The sequence below is a fragment of the Camelus dromedarius genome, chromosome 33, assembly GCF_036321535.1.
Source record: "Camelus dromedarius isolate mCamDro1 chromosome 33, mCamDro1.pat, whole genome shotgun sequence".
Lineage (NCBI taxonomy): Eukaryota > Metazoa > Chordata > Mammalia > Artiodactyla > Camelidae > Camelus > Camelus dromedarius.
In genome coordinates, this window is record NC_087468.1 from 9279490 (window position 1) to 9295274 (window position 15785).

General features: G+C 45.1%; 1 protein-coding gene across 6 annotated transcripts in view; it reads left to right on the plus strand.

Annotated features, from left to right (window-relative positions):
* Nucleotides 1-452: 452 nt before the first annotated feature.
* The window catches only part of AFF3 (ALF transcription elongation factor 3), a 493384-nt gene continuing 478051 nt past the window's right edge, over nucleotides 453-15785 (plus strand). For all 6 annotated transcript variants that reach the window (XR_010378788.1, XR_010378787.1, XM_064481854.1 and 3 more), the window contains exon 1: nucleotides 453-561. The gene's annotated coding sequence lies outside the window, so the exon portion shown is untranslated. The remainder of the gene's footprint in view (nucleotides 562-15785) is intronic.

A 15785-nucleotide genomic window follows, 5' to 3' on the forward strand; every position in this document is an offset into this window, starting at 1 on the left:
GAAAGTTCTAGAAGACTTACTGCAGTCCAGAGGCAGGGTGAAGCTTTTGGTTCCCATCTCTTGGATGTCCAGGCATCTCGGGGGAACCAGCAGAGTTGTGGACAAGGTAAGTAGCCCATCTAAGTCAGCATGCCTGATGATAAGAATGTATGTTAGGGATTCGAAAATGTTCCTGGGAGGGAGAGGCAGAGCACAGAGGACTTCCCCCTTGGCCCCCATGACCACACTCCTCTGGCTTGTGTCAGGTGGTCCCCTGGCGCGGGGCCCAGGCTGCTGCCTCCAGCCTTCTGGTGGACCTTGCCCGGCTGCGGGTGAGAGGAGGCCGGCTGGGCGCCTGGCGGGGGAGCGCCATTGGCTGGTTTAGTCACTCGCCTCCACACTTTCACATCCTCTATCAACACCTGCACACTTCAGCGGTGACCACACGCACTCTTCCTGTTTATACGGAAAGTGCCATTCAGAAAACTTGCCGGGGAGAAGGGAGCTGCACCTTCAGCCTCAGAAGAAGGCGGTTGAACGACTCATTTGGAAGAGAAAGAGCAGGAGCCCGTGAGGCGAAAGGTAAGGTCAAGCCAAAGAGCTTCTAGGCCCTCTGGGCTGCTTTGGGTGGAAAAGAAGTGGCCCTTCCTTTGTGCTCCTCAGGGGGTGTCTCGGAGTCAGCAGCCTGGCCCAGGCTCCTCAGGGCTGGACAGCGGGCGCTACCAACCCGCCCCACAGAGCGAGAATCCAGCCTCGGGAGCGGCCGGGCAGACCGGGGAGGCAGACTTGGAGTGTGATCCAAAAAGCTCACAGAATTCACGTGGGGGCAGCGTGTAGGGAAGGCAGCAACCTGGGTCAGGGCATGCTCACACATTTGTGATGGTGGCTGGGCCTGTGGGCCTCAGGAAGAGAGTGAACCCCCTTTAGGCCACTAGCTGCCTCTCACATAAAGAGCCCATGAAATGGTCACAGACTGGACCCCAGAGCGTGACCCCAGTGAGTGACCTCCAAGGCCTGGGGCACCACCCGGAGGCCACCACCCACTGCAGAAATAGCTTAGAACGCACAGCCTCTTTGTCATCACAGGCTGATAGCACTGCTCGTATTTCTTGGCCAGCACATTGTGTGTGTGTGAGTGTGTGTGTGTACACGCATTATGCACATATACATGGCCCACTATGTGTATATACAGGCAGATACACATGCAGACACTAACACACCTATGTAATATAAAAATAGCAATAGTGAGCATATTTTTGGAACTAGAGAGCTTATGGTGTGACAAGGGTTTTTTTTTCCCCCTAAGATGGGTATCCCTTGCTATTCAAGTCTTACAAATATAAAAGTGAAATCATGTTTAGTTATGCATTTTACAATCCATTTTATTCAAAGGGGTGAAAATCCCACAGGATGGGGACTGTTTAGATTAAGTTTAGGATTATCAGTCTGGGACCTGATATTGCAACAAAAATTAGCTAAAGGCCAATGCTAACATCAGTAAAGAGGTAGCAGTGAACTCATTCTTTGAGTCTTGAGTGCACATACGGAAATATCAATTTTAAAAAAAATTATAGTCTCTGCTTTTACCAGAAGTATGTGGCTCTTGGTGCAAAGCTGAGGAAGCCCTTACACAGGGCTGCCAGGGATTCCCCTCTCACAAGAGTGAGGTTCTGAGAGTAAAAACAGCATAGACATTCAGTATTCTAAGGGCTTGGTTTTGTTTCTGTTGGCCGCTATTCCCTTGCACCGGGCATTACCAGCACTCGGTATTCAGTTATGTCATGCATATTTTCACTTATTTATTGCATTTAGAAAATGGAAAACATATGCGTTGCTCATTGGCTAGACTTCTGGGTTCAAATCCCAACTCTAACACTTCCTGTGGCTTTAAGCAAGTCACTACACCTGCATCCGGGGTTCTGGCATCTGAGAAATGGGTACAGTAATAGTCTCTACCTTTTTTTTTTAAACCTTTTTTATTGATTTATAATCATTTTACAATGTTGTGTCAAATTCCAGTGTAGAGCACGAGTTTTCAGTTATACATGGACATATATATATTCATTGTCACATTTCTCTGTGAGCTACCATAAGATCTTGTGTATATTTCCCTGTGCTATACAGTATAATCTTGTTTATCTATTCTACAATTTTGAAATCCCAGTCTATCCCTTCCCACCCCCCACCCCCTTGGCAACCACAAGTTTGTATTCTATGTCTGTGAGTCTGTTTCTGTTTTGTATTTATGCTTTGTTTGTTTGTTTGTTTTTAGATTCCACATATGAGCAAGCTCATATGGTATTTTTCTTTCTCTTTCTGGCTTACTTCACTTAGAATGACATTCTCCAGGAACATCCATGTTGCTGCAAATGGCGTTATGTGGTCGGTTTTTATGGCTGAATAGTATTCCATTGTATAAATATACCACTTCTTCTTTATCCAGTCATCTGTTGATGGACATTTAGGCTGTTTCCATGTCTTGGCTATTGTAAATAATGCTGCTATGAACATTGGGGTGCAGGTGTCATTTTGAAATAGGGTTCCTTCTGGATATATGCCCAGGAGTGGGATTACTGGGTCATATGGTAAGTCTATGCCTAGTCTTTTGAGGAATCTCCATACTGTTTTCCACAGTGGCTGCACCAACCTGCATTCCCACCAGCAGTGTAGGAGGGTACCCTTTTCTCTACAGCCTCTCCAGCATTTGTCATTTGTGGATTTTTGAATGATGGCCATTCTGACTGGTGTGAGGTGATACCTCATTGCAGTTTTGATTTGCATTTCTCTGATAATTAGTGATATTGAGCATTTTTTCATGTGCCTATTGATCATTTGTATGTCTTCCTTGGAGAATTGCTTGTTTAGGTCTTCTGCCCATTTTTGGATTAGGTTGTTTGTTTTTTTGTTATTAAGTTGTATGAGCTGCTTATATATTCTGGAGATCAAGCCTTTGTCGGTTTCATTTGCAAAATTTTTTTTCCCATTCCATAAGTAGTCTTTTTGTTTTACTTATGGTTTCCTTTGCTGTGCAGAAGCTTGTCTCTACCTTTTAAATAAGAGATGAGCGAATAGATGCTACATTGAAAGGGCTCCATATATGTTAGTGGCCGTTGTTATTGTTACTGTTGTCGCTGCATTTTTTGCAGTTAAGCTGTCAGACATGAAGGGAAATGGTAGGAGGAAAAGATTAAAGGTGGGGAAGGGACTGTGTAACTGGATGTAGGGGGAGACACATAAGAGATCAGAGCCACGACACCAACACGCAGTCCTTTACCCTGCAGAGGGGTCCTGAGCAGGAGACCAGGAAAGGAGCAGGGCCCCTTCCCCACGAGGGTCCTGGCGAGAGAAACCGGCACTGGAATTCAGTGGACTTGACACCAGCTCTTGACTGAGTGCTTACACGTTTTGTGTGTCCATGTGCACAGTGACCAAAAGCAGATACACGTAACCAGGAACTCCAAATGACAGCACGTGATGTGTGCGTAGCGCCTTTCGTGGGAAGTGTGCGCTCGCACATTCCATGCTTTTTCTCATGTTGCTATGCCAGATCCCTTGTGGGATGGTGCCTGTTTTAGAAGAAAGCTGAGAACTAGCCTAAGCCTGTGGAGCTGGGGTCTGACTACCACCAGGCTCTGCTCCCAGACCCCCGCGTTGCCTCTGCAATGGGTGTTAAGTGATGGTGGTGATGGAATGTGATGGATGAGGAAGCCGAGTCCCAGGAGAATGAAGAAACAAATTCAGAGCCACACTGAGAGTTGAAGGTGTGATGGGGAGATGGATGCTGGTCCCTGATTTCCAGACCCTCTATTCTGCTCTGCCGTTCCGAGGAAGAATCTCCAGGTTGGCATCCTGCCTCCTGAGGTTGCCAGCTACGGGACTCCTTCCATAAGTCATTTTCTCTTCCACGCTTCGGTTTCTTTATCTGTCAAGTGGGTTTCACAGCCTGCCCTACATAGGTTACAGGGTTTTATGAGATTCCAGCGAGGCTGCAAGTGTAAAATGCTGTCGCATCTTTCTGATTCACATAAGAAAAAATGTTGAAAGCAACTCTCAGTAAAGGCAAGTTAAAAGAAAAGTACAAATGATGTTGGTTCTGCATCAATGTCATTAAGTGTGATTTAACTGATTCTTTCAAATGACTACTCTGCACTTTCTGCTGCTTGTTTATTCCATTACTTGTTTAACCAGTTTCATAAATGGAAAGTTAATTGCTTTCCAATTTTTCAATATCCCAAATCAAACTGTAGTGATTTTTCTTTGAAAAATCCTTTAGTGCAATCATTTTATCAGTTCCTTTAATTTCTGCCAACCTGATAACCAAATGGTGTTCCCTCATTTTTATTTTTATTTGCTTTCCTTGATTGTTAGCGAGTTGATTCCCAATGGTTTAAAACACAGCTTTGCAAAAGACTAAAACAGTATCCTTTATCCAGCCAACAGTCAAAATACATATTCCTTTTAAGGTGAAACCGCACCGTTTTCCTCATGATTAAAATACAAGCAGGAATTTGCGTACAGATACAAACCTATTAAAAAGCACCTCAGACAAATATTTCTCTTTAGAGTTTTTATCGGTGCTAAAACTGGGGGGTTATAATGAATACGAGGCAACTAGACTCCTGCAATAACTAATAAACATGACGATTTGATTTATTGCCCTTCCTCTGCTATAGCCTGTTGACAGATTTTTTTCTTTATGGAAAAATTACCAGGATTTAAATCTCTATCATATGGCGCTTAATTCAAACGACAATATGTTACCAGTTAGGTTCTGCTTAAACTTCCATCAGCGGGCGGACCCACGGAACATGTTGAGGAGGGTGACAATCAGATAACTAGTAAAGTGCTTTGTGGCCGATGTCTCAGGGCCAAGGAGCAGAGCTGAGACAATGGAGACAAGGGTGACGAGAGCATTTACGTTTCCCCATCCTGAAAGTAGAAATTGCGTCAGGTTCTCCTAAAAGTGCGCCAGAGTCTGTGTTTGAGTTGATAGTAGTGTGAGTTGCTATTTGCTGCCCATCTCCCACCCCCTTACCCTCCTGCCTCCTTTGATGATAAAAAGGGCCTTCTGCTCCCAAATCCTCCCCAACAGGGTGATATCTGCAGCTCGGCCGTCAGGTCCCCACTTAAGGATGTGTTTCAGGACTTCACCTTTCTCCCAAGCCCTGGGTGTTGACTACCATGAGAGAGAAATTCCTCTGAAGGGGGATGAGCCTCTTTCTTACGTTTTAGTTTTCCTCTCGGAATCTGGCCGTATTAGATCTTGCTCCTGCTGCAAGAGAAAGAAAGCAAACTGAGCTGTGCGGAACAAAATGGCCATCCTTTGGAACAGTTTTGGGGGTTGGCCAGGCTTAAGGGAGGGCAGCATGAGAGGGGATCTGAAGGCCAGGCACCCAGAACCAGTAAGAACACCAATAAGAGCCACAGCAATGGACGGGAAGGGATAGATTGGGGGTTGGGGATTGACAGACACACAATACTGTACATAAAATAGATAAGCAACAAGGACCTACTGTAGAGCACAGGGAACTATATTCAGTTACTTGTAATAACATATAATGGAAAAGAATCTGAAAAGAAAATATAAATGTGTCTGTATATGTAAAAAGAGAAAAAAAGAAGAAACACAGCAGTGAAAATGTAGGCACAGTCTGGGCCATGTAATATGGCCACCACTGTAACAGATATGACCTCAACGGTTCCCATATTAGGGCATCACTTTTGCAAAATACAGGATCCCCGGGAGAAGGGGGAGGGTGATGAGCGGCATCTAGGTCACGTGCCTGTCCCCAGGGAAAGGTCAGATCCACCCGTTTTGAATTCACACTAGGCACTGGAAGGCATCCCCCACCCCACCCCAGGAAGACTGGAGTAGTAATATAAGGGGTGGCTGCTTGGAAGGTGACAGCAGAAAGTGACCAATGTCTTCCACGTGGTTCCTGCACGGCATCTTAGAGTCATTTTCTCAGTCCCCACAGCAGCTTTGCAAAGTAGACACTGTGCACTCCCTTTACACACAGAGAATGGAGGCTCCAAGAGGGTAGTGACCTGCCCCCCGAGCACACACAGTTAGATGTGGGGCTCAAAGCCAGGCTGCTGGCTCTGAAACCTTCCACTCCAGCTGAACTGAGGGTGATCCCGAGTCCAGGCTACACAGAAGCAGCACGTGTGTTATTATCTGAATGAAACCCCTTTCCTCCAGGACACCACTCTGTACGGTACGTGCACTCCAGGCACACATAACCAGGAAGAATTCGGAGAAGAAAGTTAGGGGTTCAGAGGAAAAGCATCCCATATGTTATAACTTTGCCTGGGCTGTCCCTGTTTCTAAACACCGTAACAATATTTTTTGAAGCAAAGATCAAAGGACATATGGTCTGACTCATGGGTTAACAAAGGGAAAAATATTTGAATTTGGGACTTTCTGGGGGCAATTTGAGATGTGTGGCTACAATCATTCCCAGAGCACCTGGAAATCATGGAGTTCTTGGGGAAACACTGAAATACACATGAAATCCCGTTCTCCAAACTAGAGATGATTTTATCAACAGAAGTTCGGAGAGTCTTCTACGCCGGCTCTATGATTCCAAAGTTGAGAGGCCTCATGGCCAAGACAGGAACAAAGGTGTTGAAATCTGTTTGCCTCACCCATAAAATCATTTGAAATAATAAGAGAACTCTTTATCCGAATACGAGTAGATTTCTTATAGCAAAAATAGCCAATAAGAATGGATACAACTCTCAAAAGCCACTGCAATTTAAATACCTAGAAAAGACTTAGAGAAAACACACAAGACCTAGATGAAAAAAGTCTACTTAGGGACATCAAACATATAAATGGAAACACATAGCATGTGGAGACCAGAGAAGCAGACTCAATATGAACCCTCATCAACCTGTTTTGTATGCGAAAGTTGTCTTAAATAAAATTTCCAGTGCATTGGTGGAGGGGGGGAGCTCGATAAAATTCCAACCTGAAATTCTAATGAATTTTAGATAAGAGTAACAAGGATATTTGTGAAGAAAAGTTGGGGACAGGCATGGTGCTTGCCTTGTCAATATGAAAGTTTCAGTGGTCACAGAGTTCCAGGTGGGTGACCAGACCCGCGGGAGGGAGGAGAAAGTGTACACGCACAGACACTCACACACATGCAAATCAGTGTAGGGCAAAAGCACCTTGTCGAATCAGTCATATCAAGAATGGTTGGTCGTCATTTGACTTGATTCTTCAGTGGTTTGGCACAGTTGTGTTCCTTTCTTCCTTCTTGAAACATCTCTTTCTCTGCCTCTAGAACATTCATTCCCTTCTGTCTCCTCCCATCTCACTGGCTGCTCCTCTTCAGTCTCCCGTATGGGCCCCTTCTCCAACTCTTCCTCGTGTCTGGATGCTGGGGTGCCCAGGGCTCAGCCTTCCAACATCTCTGCTCTGTCTCCATTCACGCCCCAGGTGATCTGGTCCAATATGACCAAGGAAACTTACTTCTCCCAGCCCTGACCTCTTTTCTGACTAGACCCCCAGCTGTCCGACAACACTCAGCATCTCCACTTGAATGTATCTCCAGCTACACAACCCGTCCAAGACAATTCCTGATTTCCCTAACGCCAGTCCTGCTCCCCCTGCAGTTTCCTCACATGTCCGCAAGAGCCCCCTTCATTCTTCCAGTGTCAGGCGAGCATCTTGAAGCCACCCTTCACTTCTTCCTTTCACAACCCACATCTGATCCAGCAGCAAATTCCATCCATATGTCCTTGGAAATATATCCAGAATCAAGCCCGTCTCCACACTCCACCTCTTGGGTCTCCTACCTTCTCTGCAAACTCGTCTCCTTCCCACACTCTCCTGTCTTCATTCTGTTCTCAATACAGACCCAGAGGACGCTTGTAAAATTTAAATCATGTGATTGCTCAAAACCCTCCAGTGGACTCCTGGCTCTCTGTTCCAGTTATGTATTGCTTCATAACCAAGTACCCCAAAACATGGTGGCTTAACCTCTCAGTTTTGCACAAGATATCATGGGTCAGGAGTTTGGGTACTTTGGTGTGGGCTGGGCTAGAGGACCTCCTTCCAAGATGGCGTCTTCGCTCACATGCCTGGTGCCTCGTGGCCGCTCTCTCTCTTCCTGTGGCATCCCATCTTCCAGGGCTCTCCACGTGGCTTGAGCTTCTCATAGAAGGGCACTCTTGGGATTTGTGCACTTTTTCCATTGTGACTGTCTCTAAGAGGCAGGAAGAAGAAGCAGCCGCATGAGTTAGGGGCTGGGACAGCATCCTTTCTGCTATATTTTATTGGCCAAAGCAGTCATCAGGCCATCTCAGGTTCAAAGAGGTTGAGAGACAGACTCTCCTGATGGGGGCACGGCAAGGCCATGATGCAGCAGAGCGCCCGGGATGTTGCTGTGGCCATTTTGGGGAAATGCAGTCTGCGAACTCATCCATTACCAAAATCTCAAGTGCTCACCATGACCTACCAGGTCCTGCATGACCTGAATCCTACCACCCCTCTGAATTCTTCTAGTACCCTCTCCCTTTATTTGTGGTATGGCTTCAGCTAGAGTGGCCTCTTTGCCATTGTTTGAACAACCAAGCATAATCCCACCTCATGGCCCAGAACTGGTAGTTCTCTCTGCCTGGCATGCCCTTCCCTGGGTGCCCAGGTCACCTCTCTCCTCCTCCAGGTCTCCACCCAAATGTTACCATTTCAGAGAGACCTTTCTTGACCACCCTTGACCAAGAAAGCCATTCCAGCTCTTCTTTGTCTATTGTATTTAGCACCACCTAATATATTTTGTATTTAGTTGTCATGATCTGCTTCCTCCCAATAGAATGTAATGTATTGTCAGAACCTAGAAAAATGTCTGTTCATTGTAGGTTCTGGATACATAGTTGTTAAATAAATGAATGATTGGACAGGTAACTTTTTATTAAATGATATTGGAGCACTGTCTAACTGTTGGGGGTAGTGGGGAAGACAGTAAAATTAGATGCATACCTAATATATTAAACCAAAATAAGTTCTGGAAAGATTTTAATGTATCGGAATAAAGCTTGAAAATCAGGTGAAGATTAAATAATCTTGGGTGAGAAAAGTTTTTGTAAGCCTGATACTAAATAAGGGAAGTATAAATAAAAAGATAGATTTGACTCTGTCAAAAACACTGCACAAACAAGGAAAAGATGAACAGCAAACTTGGAAAAATGCTTCAATATATAATGAGTGCATACCATCCTTAATATATAAAGAGCTCAGTCAAATAAATTCAGAAAAGAAGAATATATAAATGCCTACTACGCATTTTGGAAGAAAAATTCCACCAGCTGTGTGGTGGCAGGCAAGCTATTCAGTTCTGCAAAAGGGGAAGCCATGTGGATTCAATAATCAAATATATGTATCTTTCTTAGAACTGTGTCTGGCATATAATGGTGTTTAATAACCATTAGCTTTTAATATTAACTCCTAATGCCATTCATGACACATAGATGGGACTTTATATTCATTATTTCATTCATCCATTCATCCATCCATCCATCCAGCTATCCATCCATCCATTCATCCAACCATCCATCCATTCATTCATCCATTTATTCATCCATCCATCCATTCACTCATTAATTCATTCATCCCTGGGGTGCCAGTGTTGCACCACTTCACAGGCTGCATCTGCCTTCTTCCCTCAATGACTCATAAATATAATGAAAAGAAGGCGCTGCAGGAGTTCTTTAATTCTTGAGAAGTCTATTTAAAAAGGTAGCCTCTCCCAGGAGAACTGCACTTACATTGTATCAATGATGCTAACCTGAAAAGCATACACATTTGAGGAGTCTAAGGGCTGAGAAGGTACCTGGTGGTGACACACTGAAAGGACACTTCCTTCCTCAGTTTGGTGAACAATATAAGGAAAAGTACACCCGTGGGGTCTGAGTTTCGCAGGAGAGGTAGTCTGCCCTCTGCTTGAAGGAACAGGGATGCTGGGGCACTGGGTTGTTGAGTCCATCTTCTTGTTCTTTAAATAGCGAGCTCACAATCTAGAATCTGAGAAACTCTGGACTGAAAATGCTGCTGTTGTATTTCTGGCCATTAATGAGTCTGTTAGTCAATCCTCATTGTCGTCTGGCCTGCAGTTATATTTTTGTTCCTTAGGAGATGCTTGGCAATCTTTGTTTAGCAATAAAGAATGAGCACTAACCTGCTCGACTGGCAAACAGCCTTCCGTCCTCCCGCTGGCATTTTTGTGGGGTCGTTGCTGCCTCAGTCGGGTTGTCTCTAGGAAGCTGAGAGGCCGCCCGACGACCTCATCACCCCAGAATGCATCAAATGATTTTTCTCATAAACCTTCTAAAAAAAACTCCAGAAAACTCTGTACTCGGAGGTTCCCTGGAAATCGCAATCTGAGACTATTTGTGCACGGGGATTTTAGGAAGATCTGTGTGGGCGGTGACCTGCCCGAGGGCACACGGCTGAGTGTGTCAATAGGGGCTACAATCCAGCCAACACCCCATTCGCCCAGGGGAAGGGGTACCTTTCCTTCAGTTCTCACAATGGCACCAGCGTGTCACCAAGCCCTGTGTCCACGGGGCTGCACCCTTAGGAGCAAGGGTCTCTTACACATGTAAATGGGCCAGGCCTGGGTGAGGGGAGTGTTTGGTACGGTAGAAATCTGTGGTGCTGGGGAGGTGGGAACTTTGCGCACGCAGAAGTCTTGAGCACTTCCATTTTAGGAAGGATGGCATCTGAAACTGAGACTCGAACCTTGGATCCCAGTAGCACTGAATGTATCAGTGAGCTTCTAGAAAATTCTTTGTGCACCCAATCCAAGTTGGGAGTCCACTGTCTTCGTCATTTGTTTTAGATGCTACATGCTTTTAACTGATAGGGAGCTCCTGAAAGTGTAACATATACCAGATGGCTCCCTTAAGACAAGGATTCCTGCCAGTAACCCTTGGCCATGACCCACCTCCTTCCCATGGACAGTTCAAGTTGTATGAGGCAGAAGCACAGAGAGGCCAAGTGTCAAGGCTTTGATGAGTGTAAGACCTCGATTGAAGTCCCAGCTGTGCCTCCTAGTATAAAAGAACATTCATGATCTCTCACCCAGCACCTCCCATGCACCAGGCGCTGGAAGCTGCATGACTGTGGGCAAATTACTTTCTTTCTGAGCTTCAATTTACTCTTCAGTTAAAATCGAGATCATTACGCATCTGGGTTGTGCTGAGGACTTGATGAGGTCATATATTACACACTCAGAGCGCCTGGGACATACTAAGAACTCAGTAAAAAGTAGCCTTTTGCTATTATGTAGACACTGGACCGACATCAGCTTTAACATGCTTATTACTTGAAGAACAAGTAAATTAGATGTGGTGGGAAGAGGGTTAATTCCTCAGATTGATGGAGCATTTTGTGAATAACAATAGTCGTTTTCTAAATGGCTCTGAGTAACCTGGAAAAGAGCGTTCATCCAGCACGCAGCCTGTTGGTTTCCTGGAGAGCAAATTGCCCATTGGAATGGCCTGACCATTACTTGCTCATAACATCGACTGTTTTATATATACATATCCACTTAGTTATAGCACATTTGCCAGGAAAACCACTAGGCTGATGTGTTTTGCCTAAATAGCCAATCTTTTTTGGTCTTGAATAAAGTGTCAAATATATGATTTAGATTTTATGTTCAGCTGATTGTTTACATCGGGAACATCAATCCAGAGTAATTGGCAAGTGGGTACACATTCAAATGATATGATGATGTCCTCGCCACGTTTTCCTGTGATCTTGGGGAGGGAGGGGAGAATCATTAGGGATTCTTGTCTTAGGATCTCATCAAGATAGATTCTTTGGTTTAGTTCAGTGGTGGCTGCTGCTAAGTTTGTCCACGGTGACTGTGTAACAGAAATCAGGAAGGCCTGACCCATTAGTGTGTGTTCCGCCCAGCTGTTCTCTGTGGTGCCCCAGCCTGCACATTCCTGGCTGGACTTGGGTCAGCCAAGGCGACAGATGGACTGGAGGTGCCTGACTGTTGACCCCCAACCTCTGACCCAACCCCAGAAATATGACCATAGGAAGAATAAACAAATTAAATATCTCAGCGTCAAGACCTTGGAGGTCATCATTCTAACCATACTCTCCTTTTCCAACCCATTTTGATAAGTGGTCATTGATTCTATCTGTTAAACAGACCCTCACAGCCCATTTCCAAAAGAGTTTCAATTACTTGAAAACTCTCCACTTCAAAATGAAATCAACCTCTTTGTAATTTTTGTCCCTGTTTCCCATTTTGCCTTCTGGGGTCACAAGTGAAGAAACAAAAGCATATGAGGTTGACTTAGGCAGACAGGTCATAGTTCTCTGTATTCAGAGCATCCTTTGGGCCAAATAACAATAACCAACATTTGTTCATCTCCAGGGACATGGGTTGGAATAGGCAGGCTCTGGAAAATTCATTGCTCGAACTCTGAAATTAACCTTCCTTGAGTGGGCGCCCCAGGTCATCTTTAACCAACCACTAAAAACATCAGAAGCCTCTTGAGAGTTTTCCCCATGAGAATGGGCAAAGGAGAGGGAGAGGGAGAGGGAGAGGGAGAGAGATGGAGAGAAAGTAGGGGTGGTATTGTTCATACTTGTTATAAAGGAGTCCCCAGCTGTGAGGGTCCATGATTGCCGACTAAGGCCGACTCCTGGGTGAGCCACACCCCATCCCGAGAGTTCTCCACGCCCCTGGGTAACTCACCAGCAGCAAGCTGGGAGCAGGAACCCTCTTGGGGCTGCTCCTCTCAGGCCTTGTTTATTCAGACGTTCAGAACATTTGTGTAGCAGGGGCAGAGAGCAATGGTTGAAGTTCAGAGGTCAGGCCGAGTAGGTCCTGGGGTCAGGGAGTTTCTGGCTCTGCCCCCAGCCAGCTGTGGGGCCCTGGGCAAGTGTCCTCCATCTTTCTGAACATGGGGGTCCTTACCTAACAAAGGGGAATAACCACCCCTAGCATCATCAGATTAGGCAATGGGAATGAGTGACAGCAAGGGACCAGCTGAAGTGACAGAGGGAGGCGGCAGAGCCCCTCTGATTGAAATGTGACAAATGCAGGTCAGTCGCCCGGACTCTCTAAACAGCTGAATCATGGGCACTGAACACCTGGCTGGGTGCATCATGTCCTTCTCTGCCTGGATGAACTGCGACTGCAAAACTCACCTCCTAAAGAGGAGGAGATGCTGCGTGACTGTACCAACCCCAGGACTGCCAACAATACTGCTCCAACCTCGCAGAGCAGCCTGACAGCTCACTGAAGCAAATTTATATGCATCAGTGCTGTTTTCATCCCCGACTTTAAACAACGTTAATTAATAATCCCCTCCGTTCTCAGTGTGTCAACAGAACTCCACCTTTTCATTTGGAAAGAAATTAAATAAATATATAAATAAAATATTCAATTATTGGAACCCAAAGTGAGAAAACAGAATTGATTTAAGAGGCTTTTGCTATAAAAAAAAAAAAATTCCCTGGGGGGTCACTGACTACGTTTTATGAAAAAATATCACACACTTATATTTCTACATTTCTTATGTAATAATTCTGAGTTTCTCAGGGGGCAAATAGTATTACAGGAGGAAAAATAATTATGACAAGTGTTAGAGATTAGTGAGCCGGATTTCCCCTGGTGTGCAACCAACATCCCGGGAGTGAGTTAAGTGCCTTAGAAAGTGACATGAACCCATGTCATTGAGTAAATTACTGCTCCTACGCACTAACAAGGGCCCTAGTGGGTTGGAAGAATTCATTCCGCTTCCCAGGCACCCAGCCTAATCCCGGTGCGGCAGCTGTGCTCGGTGAGAACCCAGATCTGCGCTCATCCGCATGTATTCCTGTCTTCCAAGCATAGTGGCTTCTTCAGGGTAGACCCCATGTCCTTACAATTCTCATGGTCCTGAGAGCCCAGGAAACGCTCCCCCAGCTTCCTGAAGAGAACACGCTTTGCCGCTGATCAATGCCTCCACTGCCCTCGTGCTGTTTCCCTGCCTACCTTCTCCAAAAGCATCACAACGTCCCGATGAGCACTAGGACCTTGGTGAGGAGGAGGAAACACAGCTGTTTCCCTCCGCGTTCTCAGCGCAAGTTGCTCAATGCATGCAGTGAGCACACAATGATGGAGTAAGTGGACCGTATTTTACTCAGTTATCTGATAGAGAGCATTTTCTTCTTCTCTGGTAGCTCAGAGTTGTTAGATACTGAAAATTGAATCCACGAGCCCAGCCCATTCCTGATAGGTGGAGAGCAGAGCTATTTGGATGCTCTGGTCCCAAGTGCGCGGGCAGAGCCGGGAGTGCCCAGCCTCGGTGGTGATAATGAAATGCTGACAAGTCACAGGCCTCACACGGCATTTCTAGAGTAATTCCTCAGCATCCTGAATGTGCCTATGAAGCCCTCTTACCCTCGGCCGCTGCTCTTCCCCAGCCTCACACGGAACTTCCCTCCACCACCCACGCTCAGACCAGCCACTGGGATCTCCTTTCTGCCTGAAGACTCATGCGTTCCCCAGGCTGGGACTCTCTTCCCTCACCTGCCGGAATCCTCCCCAGGTTCCTCTTACTGGTCACATCCCCAGGGCAACCACCACTCTGCATGGTCTACTCCATTCATCTGTATATGTTTACAATTATAATTTTGCTCATCAAATACCTTCCTCTGGTGACTATTCAGTGTTGGGAAGACACCCTCTGGGTCTCCCCCACCCTACTCCCAGCACCCTGGGGCCCATTTCTTTTCATTTTTTTCATTTTTCAGTTTTATTAGGTAGAATTATTACAGTTTTACTACACCTATACAATATATTGCATGTAAATACATATATACAACATACTGCATACATTTAAAAATTTACGAATATGTACTGCTCATTGTTTCTAAGAACAGTTTAGAGTTTTAGCTTTTTAAACTTACATAGTTTTCAAAGGAATAAGCCCAACTACAAAATAAGAATCAACAGAATGTAGTAGTCCACTCATAAAGGACAGTCAGATGTGTTCACACATATTCAAGAAACCAATCATCTAAGTTATAAATAAGTAGTTCAATTGTGTCTCTTTTTTTTTTAGATTCCACATATAAATGATATCTTATGGCATTTTTCATTCTCTTTCTGGCTTACTTCACTTAGAATGATGATCTCCAGGTCAATCCATGTTGCTGCAAATGGCATTATTTTATTCTTTTTTATGGCTGAGTAGTATTCCATTGTGTATATACACCACATCTTCTTTAAGTCCATTTCTTTCCAGTCACCATTTATCAAGCAGGAGCGCCAGGTTCTGGACACCCAGGATACAACATCAGACAGCTGAGACAAATCAGGTCCCCATTCTGAGAAGTGTCCATTTTTAATTCTTCTGCTTTTGCGTCCACAGAGACAACATGATTATAACTCTATTTTTAACTTTGTCAATCAAAGATATTATCACAGACTCCTTGATATGAAAGGGGAGAATTAAGCTCAATACTACCATCTCTCCTCTCCCAGAATCCTGGACAGCCCCAGTGTCTGCCATCTGTATTATTATCTTTGTTCTTCCTGTGTTTATAGTTGTAATTTGAGATAGTATAGTAAATCCGTATTTCTCGTTTCATCAATTTTTGTTACTATTCTATGTCCGATTCCTCACTTTAAAAGATGAAGTTACTGGTACCCCCGCCCTTCTCTCCACCTTCCATGTTCCACTTTGTGAGATAAACATTTTCTGTACACTTTGTCCTGAAGTTGGCCCCCGAGTCTCCATCCCTCACCCACACACTGATCAAGTCATGAGTTAGGAGTATGTGCCTT